The sequence below is a fragment of the Lissotriton helveticus genome, chromosome 8, assembly GCF_964261635.1.
Source record: "Lissotriton helveticus chromosome 8, aLisHel1.1, whole genome shotgun sequence".
Lineage (NCBI taxonomy): Eukaryota > Metazoa > Chordata > Amphibia > Caudata > Salamandridae > Lissotriton > Lissotriton helveticus.
The window spans coordinates 474,927,643-474,948,258 of record NC_136069.1 but is presented as its reverse complement, the minus strand read 5'-3'; positions in this window follow the sequence as shown (position 1 = coordinate 474,948,258).

The window sequence follows — 20,616 nt, the reverse complement described above, 5'->3', positions numbered from 1 at the left end:
ACTAGTGGTAAAGGTTGGGGAAGGGAAAGATGGGTGACTATTGATTTTTCAACAGAGAATGGTGAATGATGGAGAAAGAGTGGGAGCTATTGGGGAAGCGTTCCAGTAGCAAAATGCAAGTCGAGTAAAGGAGTAGCAATGAGGAAAGGTGCTTGGATAAGAAGGAATAGCGAGCTGAAGTTAAGAGACTTATTGGAGAGAGATAGAGGGACATAATATTTAAGAAATACAAAATTATGGCGGGGAAAATGAGTGAGGGGTGAAGATGAATGTTAAGAAGAGGGCATTAAAGAGTGAAAGGGAGTCTTTGGATCCTGATCACAAAAGCATTTACGAGTATTTGTAGCAATACTCCTGTAGTACTTCTTCACATACTCATAAAGTAAAATCTCAAATGTAAGGGCCTACATCACTACCAATGCTGGCCTTATCTCCTTCTTGTGGAGTTCTCAACCAAGAGTACCTGGAACTCTGAATATGTAGCACTACATTTTAGGAGTAATTGTTGGAATAGAAAATGGGGAATTATGACTACAAAGTAGTAGGACAAAAGATAAAATAATGGAGGGAAGAGTAAGGGACATGTAAATACAAAGTACAATTCACAAAATGTACACCCATTTGACACCATTAGTACTAGTGTCCAAAAATGCTCAAACTCACAGTTACTACAAGGGATTCACTGAGAAATCAATGAAGGCAGAGAGTAGCAGGGAACAGCAGCACAAGAACAAAGCCTAAAAAGAACATAATTATACTTATTGCCTGCACGAATACAATGCATATTCTAGATATTTACTAATAGAAGATGCATACAATTAGAATTACAATAGGAAAACACACATCTGTTCAATATATTTCAAACAGTTGTTTATTGAGGGTTTAAAAGAATAATCATATCTTCGTACACAGAAGGAAGATAGAACATATCGGATACATCATATCCGAATAAACCAAAATTACAGGAACGAGCATATTCCCATTTACTGTATGATAAAAGCAAATTGATTCAAAATCACAGAAAGTTCTAGTTGAATAATGTATGGGACAAATAAAATCATCTTAAAGTATCAATACTTGTGTACTTAGATTAATATACAAACTAAGCGGGCTACTTCCTAAAGTTTTCTGTGATTGATCATGTAATGTAAAGCAGCAAAAAGTGGCACAAAGCATAACTTCCCAATATGAAAGCCCATGGGACTAACGCAAATTCTCACAATGATGCGTCCAAAATGGTGGTGAGAATGCATTTTGCACCAAGACTCAGCTCTAAATGCAACATAACATGAATAACGCCATGAAGAGCTGCTCACGCTCGCTATATGTGCTCTTGGGCTAGGAAGCATCCACCTCCCCTACGTTTGGCATTTAGCACTATTTTTTAGCACAAAATTCCCCCTAGAGCACAAAATAGGCATAGGGATGCATTTGGCGCTAAGAAATAGCACTGAAAGCAGTTTAGTATGAACAGAGAGCATGAGCGTCCACTAAATGCACTCTTCAGGTAAGTTTCTCCCCTCCCCCCAAATTACTCATGTTTTCACTAGCAGGAATAATCACGCAATTATCAGTAATTCTGCATTCAAGAGTAATGCAGAATTATCAAAATTACTCCAGCATAATTGAGATTACGCCCGATTTTCATCCAACCGCAAATGAACAAGGAAATGGCCTTATCAATACTAGATAATAGTATGAATGGAGAGCATATCACAATTATAATTAAACTGGGGAGCTACAATCACCTTGATGATGTGGACTCATCAAAATGCAGACAGATGCAGACAAATGTAAAGAGAACCTCAGTGTAAAATCATTAGCAGTGTTTTATGTTTTTTCTAGCCATTCATATCAGACCTTTATTTACATGTACGCGTAGGTACTTGAGCTGTAGCATGACACATTTGTTGTCTATGCCCTCAATAGCTGCTTGGGTAGTATGGAATACTTGAAAGTGCCATAGTTTATCATGTAGCCTCAGAGGGAGAAAAGGGGTCTACTAGTGACAGTGAAGCAGACACAAACGTTCCTGGGTTTGTGAATGCCACTAGGATGTTGTCTGCCCTGAATAAGACTTTAGATGCTCTTGAGGTAGATAGCTTTAGAGACAGGTTCTACGGACAATGTGAACAGCTGGAGGCAATGGACAACCTTACCTAGTGCTAATATTTAGACAGGTTATGATAAAAAACACAGTTCACATTCTGCTTTGTGTTTCTATAAAGTCATTTGGCCATTGATATGAAAGTAGTACCCAAATGCACTTGCTTAGATATACACCTGCATGCTGTAGAATTAAATGTCTAGCTGTAAACCATTTCCAAGTGGGACGTGATATCTTTTAGCGATCTGTGTCACCACTAAGATGCCACCCATGACTTCAGGCATGTTTTCTCCTCCCCCTCCCACAGTTTTCAAGTATTTATACCTACACTCTGTAGATCCACTTAGTGTAGATTGAGTTCTCCATAAAATGTGATACACAGAAAGTTACAGATAGAAATAGGTATCCCAGAGCCATCGTCGAAGGGGTGGGCTGTTGATTTAAGTTTCAGAAATCCCAAAATAGCTGAAATTTAGGTAATCGGGAGTACAGCAATATCCTTAGTTTTATAGAGTTCTACATGCCTGGATTTCTAGGATGATATTACTAGGCATAGCACTGCAACGGCATGGATTAGGACCCAATATATAGTTGGACGGTCTTCCCAATACCACATTAGGCACACTCGACTCCACCCACTGTAAAAAAGAGGCCTGAAGATCACCTTCCCTGATCTCTGTTGCCAGCTGGAAGGACAACCAACACCTCAAACACAGATTGCACATTATCTAGGCTTGCATATTCAACACCCACTTGAAGCTCACTTCAACCAAAACAGAATCCTGTTATTTGCCAAGAACAACAAACAAGAAACAGTACAAAACTGGCTCAATACCATGAACATTGATGGCTTCAAACCCCAATTTTAAACAAATTCCAAGTCACTTAGATTTACCCTAGACTCTAGCTTCCCCCACAAGGAACACATTGCCAAAAAATAAAGATGGCCTGGTATTAGCTTTTTCTTCTACAGGAAGTCAAACATTTCTTATAGGATGTGACTTCAGAACTGCTGTTTGAGGCCTCATGCTCTTGCATCTGGGCAGTGGCAATGCTATGTGCCCAGGCCTCCAAGGAGCCACTTTGGTACCCTTTAAGCGCATCTTCATTAGGGCTCCTGGTTTTATGGTATTTATTTTTTTAACATTTCCGTCTGTATTCATTCATATTTACTTTTAGGCCATCTTTTTGATATTTATCCATATTTGTTTTATGTTTTGAGACTAAATGGAGTTGTAAAAGGGTACATTTCCATATTTATTTAACTGATGAACATGCACTCGTACTTTTGATGCCTGTCAACTTTTAGTAAATTAAGCAGCCAAATATAACAAAACATTATACCCACAGGTAAATATTATCATTGTACTTCATATATACATTATGTATGCTTGTATTTAATCCCTTCAGCGCTGATGACAAAGCCAGCTCGTCATGGGCGTTACCTGCGCTACGCGGATGACGAGCTGGCTTTGTCACAAACCGCGCATTTTTCAAATTCCAGAGCACAGCGGGAAAACGCCGTAGCGAGGTAGAGGTTAAACAAATCTCACCCTGTTTTCTAACTGCCCATTCTGTCTGCCTGCTCAGTTGTTCACTGGAATTCCCTGAAGGCAACATGGTGAGTCCATCACAATTTTCAGCATTTTACCACTTTTAAAAATAAATACAGACGGGAAACACATTGTTGTCTGTCTGTATTTATCTATAAAATCAGTAATAACGGAAAACTGGGAGCCTTAATCTTCATGCTGCAGCAAATCTTATCCAGTGCCTGAAGAAATCTGATTGTATCATCTTCATCCTGATGAAACTTCATTGGCTGTCAAAGCAGGCCTGTACCATCCTGCTGCATCAGCTGCATCTGCTACATCATTTACAAAGTTTTCACGATCAGCAGCCATGCATATCTTGAAGACAAGCACACCATCTCTGGTGCTTCTCACCATCACACTGCAGACTAAGAAGTGTAAAAAAAGAAAAACAAGACAACAATCCCTTTTCACTTATGCTCCCAGAATCTGAACAGCATCCCTGTTTCCATCAAAATCACCCCAATGGTGCTCCAATTTAGGAGGGTTGAAGATTAGTATCTTCAAAAAACACTACATGACAGTGCAGTAACCATCCACAAGCCAGCTACTCATTGACTTTGTCCATGTACAGTACTCTGTTGCCTTTAGGATACGTTTTTGCTATTGAAATAACATATAACTTACATACATACTAAAGACCCTAGGAGGGTCGTCTTTTGGAAATAGAGAGCTTGAGCACTGAAGCAGTGGCTGCAGGATGGTTATCAGAACAAGAAATTGAATATATATCAATGCAGAAACCAAAAACTCCACACTATTATATCTTGCCCAAACACCACAGTAGTGCTATACTACCCTCTAGTAGTCTTACAACATCAAGTATGGCATCTCTTCTAGGACACCTTTGGCAATTTTGTGATGTCTTCCTACAGCCCATTGTAAAAAGTATTCTTTCATATTGAAAGGACAGCAAAGACATGTTAAGCTCGATAAAATACTTAGGACTGTATCACAAGTTTGGCAGTTTTCATTTGGGACTGCCACCGCTGCGGTCCCAGGAAGACCTCCAAGCCCGTGGTGCAGCCCCCTGCTGAATTACGAGTTTAATCCAGGGTGGATGGGCCATGCTGTGGTGATCTCACAGGGGCATACCGCTGCCGTGAGAGAGCCTGCAGAACATTCCTGCTCAGTGTTGCAAGCATCATGTTTTGCATGCACACCATGCACGAATGAAAGTGAAATTCCAGGGGCACAACATGTGCCTCCTGCACTCACCACATAGCCAGATTCAGCCGGGGGCCCTGTTAGGGCCCCCTTACCTGAATCTCTGCCACCCTTATCATTGCAGAGTTCCCGCCATAAAATGCTCTGTGAAAATGTAGGGCGCAATATGCTCAGAGGTTCTGTGATCGGCACAGTCAGCATATTCAACCCCTTTGAATACCACCGCCACATCGGGATCCTTGATCCTGGCAAAGGCGGTGGTCCATACTCATAATATGGTCCTTAGACTTTGTTTATAATATGGAGTTACTGATTTCCCTAGATTTAAAATCCCCGTATACAAACATTCTACAGAAGGTAACACAGAGGGTAATAGACAAAATCGTATGTTAATCATATTGGCAAAGAAAACTTAAAATACACAAACATTATAAATGCTAAACTTATACCTTAAATTTATAATATCCGCAACACCACCATACACAGTGTTTTGAACTCAGTAGCCACTCTGCGTTAACTACAACCACATCGTGCTTCATGTACTGCTTATACCCTTTCATGTTATATCAATTATACCATCTAAAATGTAGCATTTACAAGAAGGCTTATGACATCACAAATCATATTATTTGTGGGAGCACAGTGCATGGTATAGTGGCAGGTTATAATTCATGTAGTGTGGATGGATGGGTGGGTTTTTATATAGCGCAATATCACCGCCAGGTCTCAAAGCGCTTTGCATTGGGAACCCGTCCTGGTTTTTCCCTGTGAGATAGCCCCTACTGGGTATCCCCAAGGTGAAAGCCAGGCATCCCGACGCGGGGGGCCGTAGTGGAGATTAAGCAAGCTATTGCCCAGAGTTGCAGAGTGTGAACCTGTGATTCGAGTAGGCACCGAAGCAAGAATTACCGAGTCACAGAGTTGCAGAGTGTGAACCTGTGATTCGAGTAGGCACCGAAGCAAGAATTACCGAGTCTGTGGACATTTTTGGGCTCAAGACCCTGCCGCGTCGGGAATCGAACCCTGGTCCCGGGTCTGATCTCAGCGTCCGGGTCTGCCTCCTCTAACCAGTGAGCCACACTTCTCCACTGTAGTGCGGCTACCAAGTTGAATACGCTATGTATGGAGGTGAAACAAGTTATCATATTTTGAATGTGATGTATTCAGTATTAAATTTAAGGTATAAGTTTATAATTCATAATTTTTGAGTCTTTGAAGTTTGGTTTGTATAAAAAAAAATAATGTTATAGTAATTTAAGGTGGTGTAACTTTAGAATTTCTAAAATTGTAGTAGTTTATGTTTTGCTCCATAGAAAAAATAGCTAAAGTTTTCCTAACTATAACAAAGGTTCAACTTTTGGGTTTTCTATGGAATTTTAATGTTTTTGTTCAATAAAAATGTGTTTCAAATCGTAGAGGTCAGTGTCATTGAGGGAAGTGTCATTAAGTGGAATGTCATATAGTTGAATGGAGGAGAGTGTCGTACAGTGTAGTGTAGTGTCGTAGAGTGGAGTAGAGTAGAGTCAAGTGGAGTGATGTAGCGTACATTGGAGTAAAGTGTCATAGAGTAGAGTGGATTGTTGCCCAGTACCATGGCGCGTACTGCAGTAGATTGAAGAGGCATAGTGTAGAATCAAGTAAACTATAATACATTGGTAGTGGCATCTTGTACAGTACAGTGGAGTGGTGGGTTGTAGAGTGTTGGAAAGTGGTGTAAAGTAGGGGTGGGCGAAATTTATGGAGTTTCACTTTGCAGAATTCCACGAAGTTACATTTAAACTCCACTAGAATCCAGGAAGTTCTGCGAGCGGGGGGATATCAGCACATTGTGCTGCTTTTGCTGATTTTTTGCTCTGCAAACAGCATGACGCGGCATGCCAGAGGGCGCTTCTTCTTTGCTGCCGCTCAAGTAGATTTTCTACTTGATCTACAGCTTTCTCACATTGAACGGTCATTACCTCCTGCAACCACCAGCACTGAGAAAATCTTGCTGGGGGCCAATTCTCGCTAGCCAATGTTGGCGAGCTGCGCATGAGAAAAAACTCTACCATGCGGCGGTTGGCGGACTTTTACCACAACTTCACATTACAAGCGTAATGTGGAGTGCCGAAAACTCTGCGAACTCCACTGGCAGAGAGGAGTTTATTGCCCAGCCCTATTTTAGATTTGAGTAGAGTGTTTTATAATGGAGCATATGGGCATACAGTGGAGGAGCGGGTTGTACAGTGTAGTGTAGAGGCATATAGTGGAATACAGTATAGACAAGTCTTTCAGTGGACTAGAGAGTGGTAGAGTGGAGGGGTGTAGAGTTAAGTGCCATACAATAGCATAGAGTGGGGAAAAGTGCCATACAATGGAATAGAGTGGAGTGGAGTCCAGTGCTGTGATGTAGCATACAGTAGCATAGTGTGTTGTAGAGTAGAGTGGCATACAGTGGAGTGGAGTGATGTAGCATACAGTGGGGTAAAGTGTTATAGAGTGGACTGGTATGTCATGCACTGGAGTGCATTGGTGTGTTGTAGAGTGTCAGAAAGTGTTGTTGAGTGGAGTAGAATGGAGCACCACAGAGTGGATTACAGTGTTGTACAGTGAAGTGGAAAGGAGTAGAGTGCACTACGGTAAGGTAGAAAGGTAGAGTGAAGTGGAGTGGAATAGAATGTCGTAGAGTTGAGTGACATAAAGTAGCATACAGTGGAGCGGTGTAGAGTGCAGTAGTGAAGTATAATGAAGTAGAGTGGAGTACTATATCATATAGTGGAGTATAGCAAAGTGGAGCGGCCTAGTGGGAGATGCGCAGATTGTTGTAGAAGAGAGTAGAGTGTCATACAGTGGCATAGAGTAAAGTAGAGTGCTTTAGACTTGCATTGACAGGAATACATTGCTTTACAGTGAAGTGCTACAGGGTGGAGTATAGTGTGGTAGAATGGAGGAGGATAGACTATTGTTCAGCGAAGTTAAAGTTTGTAGAGCAGAGCACAGGGGTGTGCTGTAGGAAGGAGTCAGGTAGGGTGGAGTGTCTTACACTGGAATAGCGTAGAAGGAATTAAAGTAGAGTGGAGTAGCATGGAGCATGGAGAGGAGTGGAGTAGAGTGGAGTGGTGTACAGTGGAATAGTGTACAGTGTAGTAGCATACATTGGAGTGGTGTAGAATGGAGTGACATAGTATTGAATGGAGTGGTGTCGAGTAGAATTACGTGCAGTGGATTTGTTTACAGTAGAGTGGCGTACAGTGGAATAGCATACAGTGAAGTAAAGTGGAGTGGCGTACAGCAGAATCGTGTACAGTGCACAGTGCAGTGCAGTGGCGTACAGGGAGGTGGCATGGAATGAGTGGCATATAGTTGAATAGCTACAGTAGGGTGACGTACAATGAAATAGCGTAGAGTAAAGTAGCATAAAGTAGAGTGGGGTGCGGAGGATTGGCATAGACTTGAATGGTGTAACGTGCGGTGGGGAGAGTTTGGAATAGCATAGAGTGCGGGTGCATACAGTGGAGCGGCATACAGTGTAATAATATATAGAGGAGTGGTGTAGAGTGTAGAGTGAGGTGGGCTGCAGTGGAGTGGCATACAGTGTAGTGGTGTAGACTGGAATAACGTAGAGTGGAATGGTGTATAATGGAGTGGCATACAACGTGGTTGCATACAGTGAAACAGCATATAGTAGTGTAGTTCCTATATTCCCAATAGGCTCTGCGCATAGGAATAATATATCCTATAGATTAGACGTAGGACTGAGGTCGACTAGGTCTCTATCAAATATATTAAACTTAATAGTAAATCCCAGCTAGCTCAGAGGTCACTAGAAACTTTCTCGAATTCACAAGAAGGGATTAGTTTCTGACAACCACATAAACATGACAACTTTGTTTCCCAAGAATAAGAAATATATCTCTCGAGTCGTGGAAACAATAGGTAAGTATTTCACTCAGTCAACCGTGCATGCTTCGTTTCTACAGAGGTGCAGGGAAATAGAGAGTCGGGCGTTTTCAATAAAAGGTTTATTGAACAGTATTCTTTCTCATGCAAGAAAAGTGAACTGCTACAATCGTAATGCAGTTTTTAAAATATTTATATATATATATATATATATATATATTACCTACTGGCGGTCGCCAGTAGGTATATATAGTTAGGATTTTTTCTCTATGGGATTTTTGAAAATTCTATGTCTAATAACTTTGGCGTTTGTGGACGGAATTGGCTGAAATTTTCAGGAAAATGGCACATTTTGTTTCTGAGCAGCTCTTGAAAATTTGGGGGGGTTCGTCAAGGGGGGGCCGAGAAAAAAGGGGGGTCCCAAAACGTGTTTTTAACATTGAGTTTTCCATAGGGCGGTTGGCCTCACTTTTAGCCCGAACGGCTGAATGGATTTGCACGAAACTTGGCAAAATTGTAGGGACTGGTAGCCCGATGTGCCTTTGCTAGGTCTCAATATATGTGCTCCAGTGGATTTTGAGAAATTAACGTTCAAAAAAAGATATATATCTGTAACAGCGGACCGGGCAGCGCTCCGGTTCGCGGACTTTACGCGTAACGGAACTTCGCGTAGCGAAGCTGATTGGCTCTCCGGCGTCTGTGAACATTCCAAACAGTCCGTAGCGGCCGCCATCTTGTCTCTCGGTAGGATCGAGAGACAAGAGGAGGCCAAAGCGAAGGGGCAAATGACCATAAGGGGGCATAGTAGATCCTCGCTGACCCCCTAGGTTTGATGTGGAGGTTTTAAAAGGGTCCCGCGGGGCAAAAAAAAATAATAATAATAATAATCGAACGGCTGAATGGATTTGCACGAAACTTGGTAAAATATTAGGGACTGGTAGCCCGATGTGCCTTTGCTAGGTCTCAATATATGTGCTCCAGTGGATTTTGAGAAATTAACGTTCAAAAACAAGATATATATCTGTAACAGCGCTCCGCTTCGCGGAGATAAAATTATATCTGTATTACCTAGCTGTTGCTAACACCAGTTAGCGACGGCTAGTAGGAGATAGCGACCATCTTGGGCCCCACTTTGCATGTGAGTGATATTTATCACTAATGACATGCAAAGTGGGCATGCCAAGATGTTAGCGACTGGAAACAGTCGCTAACATCGCTATCTCCTATTATCAACTTATGGAAATATTCGAGATAAGCGCGAATATCTCCAAAAGCTAGCACCTGCCCTGAGCAGTTCTTAGCCATGTTATCCAATGGGAGGTGGATAACATGGCTAAGAGTATTAGCTCGGTAATGCATGAATATCGCTGAGTTTTCAGCGATATTAATGCATTGCGGTCGTTTATTATCGTATTTGCGATAAACCTTGATAATAGCAAGGTTTATCTGCGATAATTTCTGACGATGCTTAGCGGTAAAAAAATCGTTGCTAAGCATCGTTAGGGATAAATATCGCTTAACTTTGGTAATATGCCCCAACGTCTGTTAACGTTCGATTCGAAGGAAATCAGGAAGTGTTGAAAAACATTGTCTGCGCCATCTTGTCTTTTTTCAAATGCCACACTTTTGTCGTGCACGGCAGCCATTTTAGATGCCTTGACCAGACCCACTCTGTGCACGCTGTCGATCCTTAGCATGGCTCCCCACCCTCGCAAGCATCTCCCCCAGGCAGTGGTCACCCCCGCTCTCTGTCTTATGCATGGGTAATAAACCTCCCCCCATCTGCGCTGCTCTTCCCTGAGAATCACACCCTGTGCCCGCCCGACACCTCCCTTTCGCCCTATTCACTACCGCACCCTCTGACACTCCTTTTCCTTTGTGTCCGATTGTCCAGGCTGGTCCTAGGGTATCAGCTAGCCCTGCAGATGTAGTTTATGGCCCCAGCTGTAAAGAATCACCCCTCTTCAAAGGAGTTATAGTAGATCAAGGCCCACACTCGATGAGATCCGTCACAGCAGAAGCGTTGCTATTATCTGAAAACCATCCTGTATTGTGATTGGGGAGGGGACCGAGCCTGAAGCGGAAGATTCCAGGGATGACTCTTTGTACATCAAAGTTTTTACAATTATGTGTCACATTAAAAATATATAGCACTCCGACAAAGTAGTAAGATTATAAAACTTTAATAATTTATAAATATATACAAGAAAACAAAAATAGTAATAACATATAAACATTTTTAGGGAAAAACAACGAAGTAGCGGTCGGCTGTGCGAATAGTCCCAACGCAGCACAACGTCCAGATTTCCGGCGTGGGGCGTCGCGGGGGGTGGGTCATCAGTAGCAAACTGTTGTGCGAATAGTTCCAAGGCAGCAGAACGATGGCACCAAGGTGATGTCCAGTAAGTTGCCGCACTGGTTTTGGTATCCTACAATGCTGCTCCGAATAACGGCGTGGGGCGCCCCGGGGGAGGCGGCGTGAACGGGCCTCTCCAGGTGGAGTGTCATCTGTTGTAGTGGGGCGCCCCTTTACCGTTTCAGTTGCCATTCCGTCCGTTTTTGGTCCACTGTGTCAAAAGCCGCAATTCAGCTGAGTTGCGCCCACTCTTGTGGTGCAGCGATAGGCGGCTGTCACAGGACTCTCAAAATGGCGGCAGGCTCTTTCCTTTTTGGGCCTGGTCCACTGAAATGGCCCTGGGACACCTTGGAAATCGGACGCTTGTCTGCTAGGTCTTGGACCCCATTCTCGAAAGCGTCCCCTCCGCCTTGAGGATTCATCAAAAGTTTTGGGGGCCCCCGACTCCTGTAGGCTTCTGGTGGGGAGCGGTTGACATGATTGCTCGCGGAATGACCACGACGGAGCTACGAGATGGTGGTGCTCTCATGCTGACGCCAGCTTCAGTCTGAAACATCCAGAAACAAGGTGGGGCTTTCATCGTTTGGGAAAAAAAAAAAGTTTTCATCCAATGAAAAGTGTTGTTTTTAGGTCATATGATCAAGCCTTCCATCATTAGGAAACCAAAAGTAAAATGAACCAATGAAAAGTTTTATAAACAAGTCACATGACCTGTTATGCGGCATAGGGTATAAAATGCGGAGAAAATACGTTGGCACGTGAGGCGGCGTCAGTAGCGGACCGATGTGCGAATAGGCCGAAGGCAATACAACGCGCCAAGATCCGGATGGCACCGAGGTGGTGTCCAGCAAGTTGCAGCACTGGTGTGGCCATCCTACAATGCTGAAAGTCGGCGTGGGGCGCCCCGTTGGCCTGTGAGTTTGCGTCAGTAGCGGACCGATGTGCGAATAGGCCGAAGGCAGCACAACGCGCCAAGATCCGGATGGCACCGAGGTGGTGTCTAGTAAGTTGCCGCACTGGTGTGGCCATCCTACAATGTTGAAAGTCGGCGTGGGGCGCCCCGTTGGCCTGTGAGATGGCGGCAGTAGCGGACCGATGTGCGAATGGGGCCAAAGGCAGCGCAACAATATTTTCGGAATAGAAGACACCACAAGGCGCTGAGATGCCAAGATCCGGATGGCACCGAGGTGGTGTCTAGCAAGTTGTGGCACTGGTGTGGCCATCCTACAATGGTAAAAGTCGGCGTGGGGCGCCCTGTTGGCCTGTGAGATGGTGTCAGTAGCGGACTGATGTGCGAATGGGGCCAAAGGCAGCGCAACAATATTTTCTGACTGACACCACAAGGCGCTGAGATGCCAAGATCCGGATGGCACCGAGGTGATGTCTAAGTTGCGGACCGATGTGCGAATGGGGCCAAAGGCAGCGCAACAATATTTTCTGTATGGAAGATACCACTAGGCGTTGAGATGCCAAGATCCGGATGGCACCGAGGTGATGTCTAGCAAGTTGCTGTACTGGTGTGGTCATCCTACAATGCTGAAACTCGGCGTGGGGCGCCCCATTAGCCTGTGAGATGGCGTCAGTAGCGGACCGATGTGCGAATAGGCCGAAGGCAGCACAACGCGCCAAGATCCGGATGTCACCGTGGTGGTTTCATAGTTGAGAGGCACTTCATCTGCAGTGGGGCGCCGAGATCCGGATGGCACCGAGGTGATGTCTAGCAAGTTGCTGTACTTGTGTGGTCATCCTACAATGCTGAAAGTCGGCGTGGGGCGCCCCATTAGCCTGTGAGATGGCGTCAGTAGCGGACCGATGTGCGAATGGGGCCAAAGGCAGCCCAACAATATTTTCTGAAGAGAAGACACCAAAAGGTGCTGAGATTCCAAGATCCGGATGGCACCGAGGTGGTGTCTAGCAAGCTATGCAGTTGAGTTGTGTGCGCACTTGCGGCGAATAGGTCGAAGGCAGCATAACAATGTTTTCTGAATAGAAGACACCACAAGGCGTTGAGATTCGGTTACCACCGAGGTGATGTCTAGCAAGTTGCCGCACTGGTGTGGCCATCCTACAATACTGCTCCGAATAACGGCGTGGGGTGCCCGAAGAGGGGGGGGGGGGAGGCGGCGTGAACGGGCCTTCCTAGGTGGAGGCTCGTCTGCTGTAGTGGGACGCCCCTTTACCGTTTCAGTTGCCATTCAGCTGAGTTTCGGCTGCTCTTGATGCTACAGCGACAGGCGGCTGCAACAGGACTCTCAAAATGGCGGCCTGTTCTTTGGATTTGGGCCTGGTCCACTAAAATGGCCCTGGGACACCTTAGAACTCGGACGCTCGATTTTTTTTTCCTTTCCTGTACATGCAAAAAAAGGTAAATGCCCGGTACGTTACACGCTTCATCTGCCACGATGAACTCTCCAGAGGAACCGAAAAAAAATATAGTTATGGTAACTATACCATGCATCGTCATAAGGAGAGGTGGCACCAATTAATTATAGTGCTGCATAAAAGAGAGATTTGGAGGAGAACCCCTGACCTGCTAGTACATTCATCAAAGAAGTGGCACTGACAGCATCAGAGGCAAGGGAAACGGTCCCAAATATTTAGAAGAACTTTGGAAAGATTAAAATGACATGTTTAGATTGTGGCAAATTAATTTCATGTGGACAGATGAGTGTTACTCTAATAAATACAGCATATGAACATCATCATAGTCGATGGTTGGTAGAGACATTTTGACTATATCCTGGACCTGCCCGTCCTCGCCCAAAATGGCGCCGGAATAAATGGGACTCGTAACTCCTTGTTGTGTACTGGTTGCAGAACCTTGAAATCACGAGATACGTATGCAGTTTTGAAGCACATGGCGGGCGGGGACGAGAATTGATTGAATATTTCGACATCCCTATTGATATTAAGTTCTGATGTGTTATTGATTACTGTACTATTGAAAGTTCGAATTAACGTCACCCATGGTACTTGCCCGCAAATGTATATCTAGATAATTTTATTGTAACTGGCCCTGTCGTATTTTAATTATAAAATGTACGTCCACCGATTCCGTAACTGTTAGACACCTTAGTTCTTGCAACCTAATGGCCCGCCCGTTACGTTCCTCTACAGTGTAAATGTCTACTCATCATATACGATTACAGTTTGCTCCGTGGCAGGCCCACGTGGTTATAGGCTCGTATTTGTATAATGAAATTTTCACAATAAAGGTTTTTAAAAGAAAACATGGTAGTAGTATATACATTGGTAAAGTTTTTAATAATAGTCACTGTTTTAGAATCATTAAAAGGCAAGTGAAATAAAGCAGACCAATTACATGAAGGGTAAAAGGTATAATACGAAGGAACGCAGTAAAGATAAATGGTCAAGGGCTGTTGTGTTTTCTATTCCTGCAACATAAAGTGGTCGATAAGAATCTCATATTCAGGCGTATCGGCGACTAAGACAGCAGGTCGACCCTCTTTTGCTCAACGGCTCCGTCATGGGACGAAGAAACGCTCTTTTTCTCGAAAAAAGAATATATTTTACTTGCAGGACAGTTGTAAATTTTCCGGGAAAGTACATTAGCCTGGAACATTATAACATATATTTAAGAAAAAATAATGTTCGGAAGTAATAAAAAGCGTAATTTTTAGGTCATATGACCAAGCCTTTCATCATTAGAATAAGAAAAGTAAAATGAACCAATGAAAAGTTTTATTAACAAGTCACATGACTTGTTATGCTTACGTTACGCGCTGCGCGCCCCGGATGACTTCCGGATGCGCTAACGCGGCGCGTCATATGACGCATTACGCGACAACGCAGGTCCAGAATATAGTCAAAATGTCTCCACCAACCAGCGGTCGGAACACAACCCCTTTCAGCAGGCTAAATAGTTCTGTTAAATGACAACAGAAGGGACAGGCAACAAGAACCATCAGTCAAAGAGGGGAGGGCTAGTTCTTCTCTACCGGGTTACATTGGGGCGCTACCGGAACTGATCGAATTGGTAGTCTACAGTGTTTCTGGATGTTTCAGACTGAAGCTGGGGTTAGCATGAGAGCAGTACCATTTCGTAGCTCTGTCGTGGCCATTCCGCAACCAATCATGGCAGCCGCTCTTTATCGTTATTTTGGGCGGGGTGGGTGGCGGAGCCGAGCTGTTTTGCAGCCATCATTGTGTGGAGTTCAGTTCATTTCACTAGTTTTGTATTTGTCATGAGGGGTTGTTCCTAATGTTTCTATTTTAGCGAGGTCAAAAAGAGATCCCGTTAGTGGCCTACTGATTTTGCTCGATTCCTTTTCTTTTTTTTTTACACGATTTTTCGTTATCTGCAAAGACTAAACAGAGTATTGCGACTCTGTGTTTGTTTGTAAATAGAGAATGAACCAAAGAGAACCAATTCTAAAATAGTAAATACTTGGATAACAATCAATCAAATGGAGAGAGAAGCAGGCACGACGTATTACAACAGGGGCAAAGGCCTGCGTTAACTACCCTTCACTATGTGCAAAGAGAGAGTACTCCTAATAGAAATGAGGGGGGGGGGCACCATTCAAAGCAGATCAGTGTGCATAAACACGAAAATGTTTTCACTTACCACGTACTTGACATTCGAAAGCTTATGATATTTGCTATTAAAAAACCATTGAAATTCACTGAAAAAAACCATAGGTTATAGATCATATATAGTTAGGAATTAGCATTTACAAAACCTTGAAAATTCACTGAAAAAACCATAGGTTATAGACCATATATAGTTAGGAATTAGCATTTAAAAAACCTTATTTTACTCACACAAAACCATTGAAATTCCATATATAGTTAGTTGCACTAACTATATATCGCGCACCCGCAATCCACTGCTGATGATGTCACATATTACATCATTCATGACATGGTCAGTGACATCACTGATGACATCACTGATGACATCTCAAATGACATCACTGATGACATCACTGATGACATCTCATTTGACATCAATGACCACATCACTGATGATATCATTCATGTGACAATACAATGCATCTCCTCATATTTTAATATAACCTCTGTTTCACCCAGTGTTAAATACAGAGTATAATTTTTGAAACCATTGACACACCAATACTAGTTACTACATATGTACTCACTGATTCCTACGTCTACACACACATTCACTCATTCACCCATACAATCATTCATACATACAATCACTCATCTTTACAACACTATCATATGCACTCATACACCTATACAGACACTCACACTCTGCCACTCATCCATGGAGTTACTCACACACCTAGTCAGTCCTGTAAAGAATCAATTACACTTCCATTTTCTTGTCTATATAGTTAAACATAGAGCACCTTATATTTTCAAACATATACTAACACATACTTACCTTGTTGTACAATCATTGATATAAGTACACATTGATCTGCACAGAGTCACACACCTCCCAGCCAGCCACACACACACTCAGTCTCCCATACAAATACTTGGACAATCAATCAATAACCCATATAGTTACTCATATAGCTACCGATCAACACATGCAGCAGTTTACAGAACAACAGACATAATGATGCACAAATTAAGACAGTTTAGTCACTAACCCATGCACTCAGTGAGACACATTTAATCACTCAGTCATACAGTCAGTCATGCACCTACTAAATCCTTCGTCCAGACACTTACACATCCACTCATTCTTCAATATGTTAGACATATTTAAACTTTACAGAAACAAAAAATCACTGGATGTTGTTATCAGTCATGTCATCAGTGATGTCATTTGAGATGTCATCAGTGATGTCATCAGTGATGTCACTGACCATGTCATGAATGATGTAATATGTGACATCATCAGCAGTGGATTGCGGGTGCGCGATATATAGTTAGTGCAACTAACTATATATGGAATTTCAATGGTTTTGTGTGAGTAAAATAAGGTTTTTTAAATGCTAATTCCTAACTATATATGGTCTATAACCTATGGTTTTTTCAGTGAATTTTCAAGGTTTTGTAAATGCTAATTCCTAACTATATATGATCTATAACCTATGGTTTTTTCAGTGAATATATATATATATATATATATATATATATATATATATATATATATATATATATATAATTATACTGCAAAGTATAATGCGTACAGCGAGAACAATATTATGAAATTATACTGTAAGAGCATTGTATGGTTTCTTTTTTTTTAAAACTTTTTTTTACATCACCAGAAACATAGACAGAAAAAGCAAATTCATTCAGTATGAACATACCATCAAACTATTCAATTTAAATTATCAATACAGAGGTATAAATCATAACAGAGAATTCATATTAAAAAAGAAATTTGTAATAGGCACATTGCAGTTATAGTCCTAGCAGCTCTTTAGCCTCGAGGCCAGTTGCAAATAAAGGAAGGTCTATGCTCAGACTTTATATAAACATTCCCCAGATTCTATCCAATTTCCTCATTGACCAGAGTCCCCTTACTTTGGCAAGAGCTAATTCCATGGTATAAATTTCATTGACAAGTGTCCACCATTCCATAACGTGCGGAGGTTTCAGAGAAATCCAAGCCCTTGCAATATTCAGTCTTGCGCATGCAAATAAAATAGTGTTTAAATCATTACGTGGGCTATTGAGTTCCTGAATATCTAACAAGACCATTTTTACTGAAAGAGGAGAAAAGATAATCTGCTTCTGATGAAGAATACCTTCTATTCCAGTCCAAAAGTCTGATAATGCGGGCAGGAAAAAGCATGTGCTCCAAGTCAGCTGCCTCAAGGTCACTTTTGGGGCACTTAGATCGGTTATTAGATAGAGTACTTAACGACCAACTTGAGATTCTTTGTGGAGTGTAATAAAGATGACATACAGTTCTATATAACTGAAGTCTTAGACTAGAAGACTGTACCACCCGGTTAATGTGACATAGAGAGGCGGAAATCTGGTTCGATGTTACATTGATACCCATTCTAGTGGTCCACTTTGCCGCTAGTTTTGTACAGTCGTCGGCTTTCATCTGATTTAGACATTTATAACCCTCACTGATAAATGATTTTGTCTTATTAGAATAAAGACAGGTCAAGATGTCTGAGTCAAAATCTTCATTGATCTTCATTTTACGGACTAAAAAGTCCAGAATTTGCATATATTTAAAATACATAGAGTCATTCAGTTTATAAAGAAATTTAAGTGATGCAAAATCTAATAATCCATCTGGGCCATAAAGATCTCCTAGGGTGTTGATATCACAGCTGGACCAAATGGTCATCGTACCGTCGTTAAAGATACCAGGAAGTCTTGGATTACCACATAGCCGTAATTTTGAGTGGAAAAAAGAAGTTTTGCTGAAAGTCAAAATCAGATTCCATATTCTAACGATCTCCCTAGCGGTCTTGAACTTAACCCGCTTGAAGTAATTTGGGTCGTGAACTCTGACCAAGAACTGATTACAATCAGTGCCCAACATGAACTGATAAAAATATTACAAATTTTCAGTTTTAAGCAAACTGCGGAGGCGGACAAAAAAAGTTGCAAAAACATATCATTTAAAATCAGGGAAGTTTAACCCTCCTTTTTCAATAGGTAATTTCAGCAAAGAAATCGATCTATGTGCTTTTTTGAATCCCCAGATGTAACTGCTATATATCCTATCTAATTTAAAAAAAAAAAGAATTATTAAGCCATAAGGGGACAGATCTAAATAAATAAAGAAAGTTTGTTTATACTTTGATTTTAAGTAAGTTAATCCGCCCTGCTAAACTGAGTGGGATCTTGTGCCATTTTTTAAGTGAGAGTACTACTTCCTTTAATAAAGAATCATAATTGAGGGTAATTAATTCATTAATATTTGAGGAAACTTTTACTCCCAAATATATGGCGGTTTTGCATATGCCTTTGACCGATACCAATGGTTTATAATTTGCGATGACCTGAGTTTTATTTAAATTTAGTTTATACCCGGAAATTGCCCCAAAGCTATTTGCTTCCTGAGTTATCCCCAGAAGAGCTTTAACCACGTCAAGAAGAAGATTGCAATATCATCCGCGTACGCGGTTATTTTTAGAGTATTTATACCATGTTGGAAGGGGATAATATCAGTCTGAAGTGAGTTTAAAAATGGTTCCATGGTAAGAGCAAAGAGCAAGGGTGATAGAGGACACCCTTGCCGAGTGCCCCTAGCTATTAGAAAGTTAGAGGAGCTCATACCTACATAGCTTATTTTTGCAGTAGGGTGGTCATATAAAGACCGTATCCACCTTAAGTATTGACCCTGAAATCCGAATGCCATCAACACCGCCCATAAGTAGTCCCGCCCCACTCGATCGAATGCTTTCTCAGCATCTAGCATAACCATTCCGAGTGGGGTGGAAGTGATTGTTGCTACATCAAAGGCAGTTATTGCCATATTTACATGGGCGGTGGTATCTCTCCCCATAACAAATCCATGTTGTTGTATATTAACTAGCTCTGGCATGAGGGGGGCAAGTCGAGTAGCTAAAATTTTTGCGAACGCCTTGGCGTCTGCGTTGATTAGCGAAATAGGTCTATATGACCCACACTCATCTGCAGGTTTATACTTTTTAGGAAAAAATACAATTTTAGCTGTTTTCCAAGAAGAAGGGGACTTTCCCGTTTCCCCAATCGAATTTATAACTAAACTAAAAAGAGGGAGTAATTCCTGAATACAGGTTTTATAAAGTTCTATAGGAAGCAGGTCTTCCCCAGCTGCCTTACCAGAAGGGAGAGAAGCGATTGCTAATCTAATCTCTGTTGAAAGTGATATTTTCAGCGAGTTGACCTATTCCTTCTCTATCTCGCTGATCAGTCAAATTGATATTAATATATGATGATATATAATGCTTGGTACGAAAGTTTTCAGGAGTATAAAATCTACTATAATATTTAACAAATTGATCTAATATCTGTTCTGGCTGGTTGTAAGTTATAGTGTTCATTCCTTTAATAGACTTAATTGATGTCTTAGCCTTCTTATCGGCAACTTTATATGCTAAGATTTTCCCAATTTTATCGCCGCTCTCGTACTGTGATAAATGGTACTTATGTAATTTAAAACTATATTTCTCCCTAAGCATCTTTTTCGTAGCTGACTGAAGGCTTACTAATTTCAATCTTAATTCATCAGCATTTGACATTCCTTGTTGAAGGGCTTCAGCCAATTGATTTTCCAAGGACAACATTTTGGAGGTCATGGTCTTAGTCTCTTTCTATTGTTCTAAGTTCTTTCTAAAAATACATTGTTGGGCGAAGCCCCTGATACCGGCCTTACATGCATCCCAAACAAATATAACTGAGGTGGAGTTTAAATTAGTCTCAATACATTTGTTAATGTGTACCTTAAGTTGAGAAATAAAAGCTACATCAGAAAAAAGATGTCTAGGAAACGTAAACTGCCTAGAGCCTTGTTTCTTTATGATAATGTTAAATTCTAAAAGAATAGGATTATGGTCGGATGTAACTCTTGGGCACAGTTCTGTAGAACTAGAATCCAAAATTCTATCTGTAGC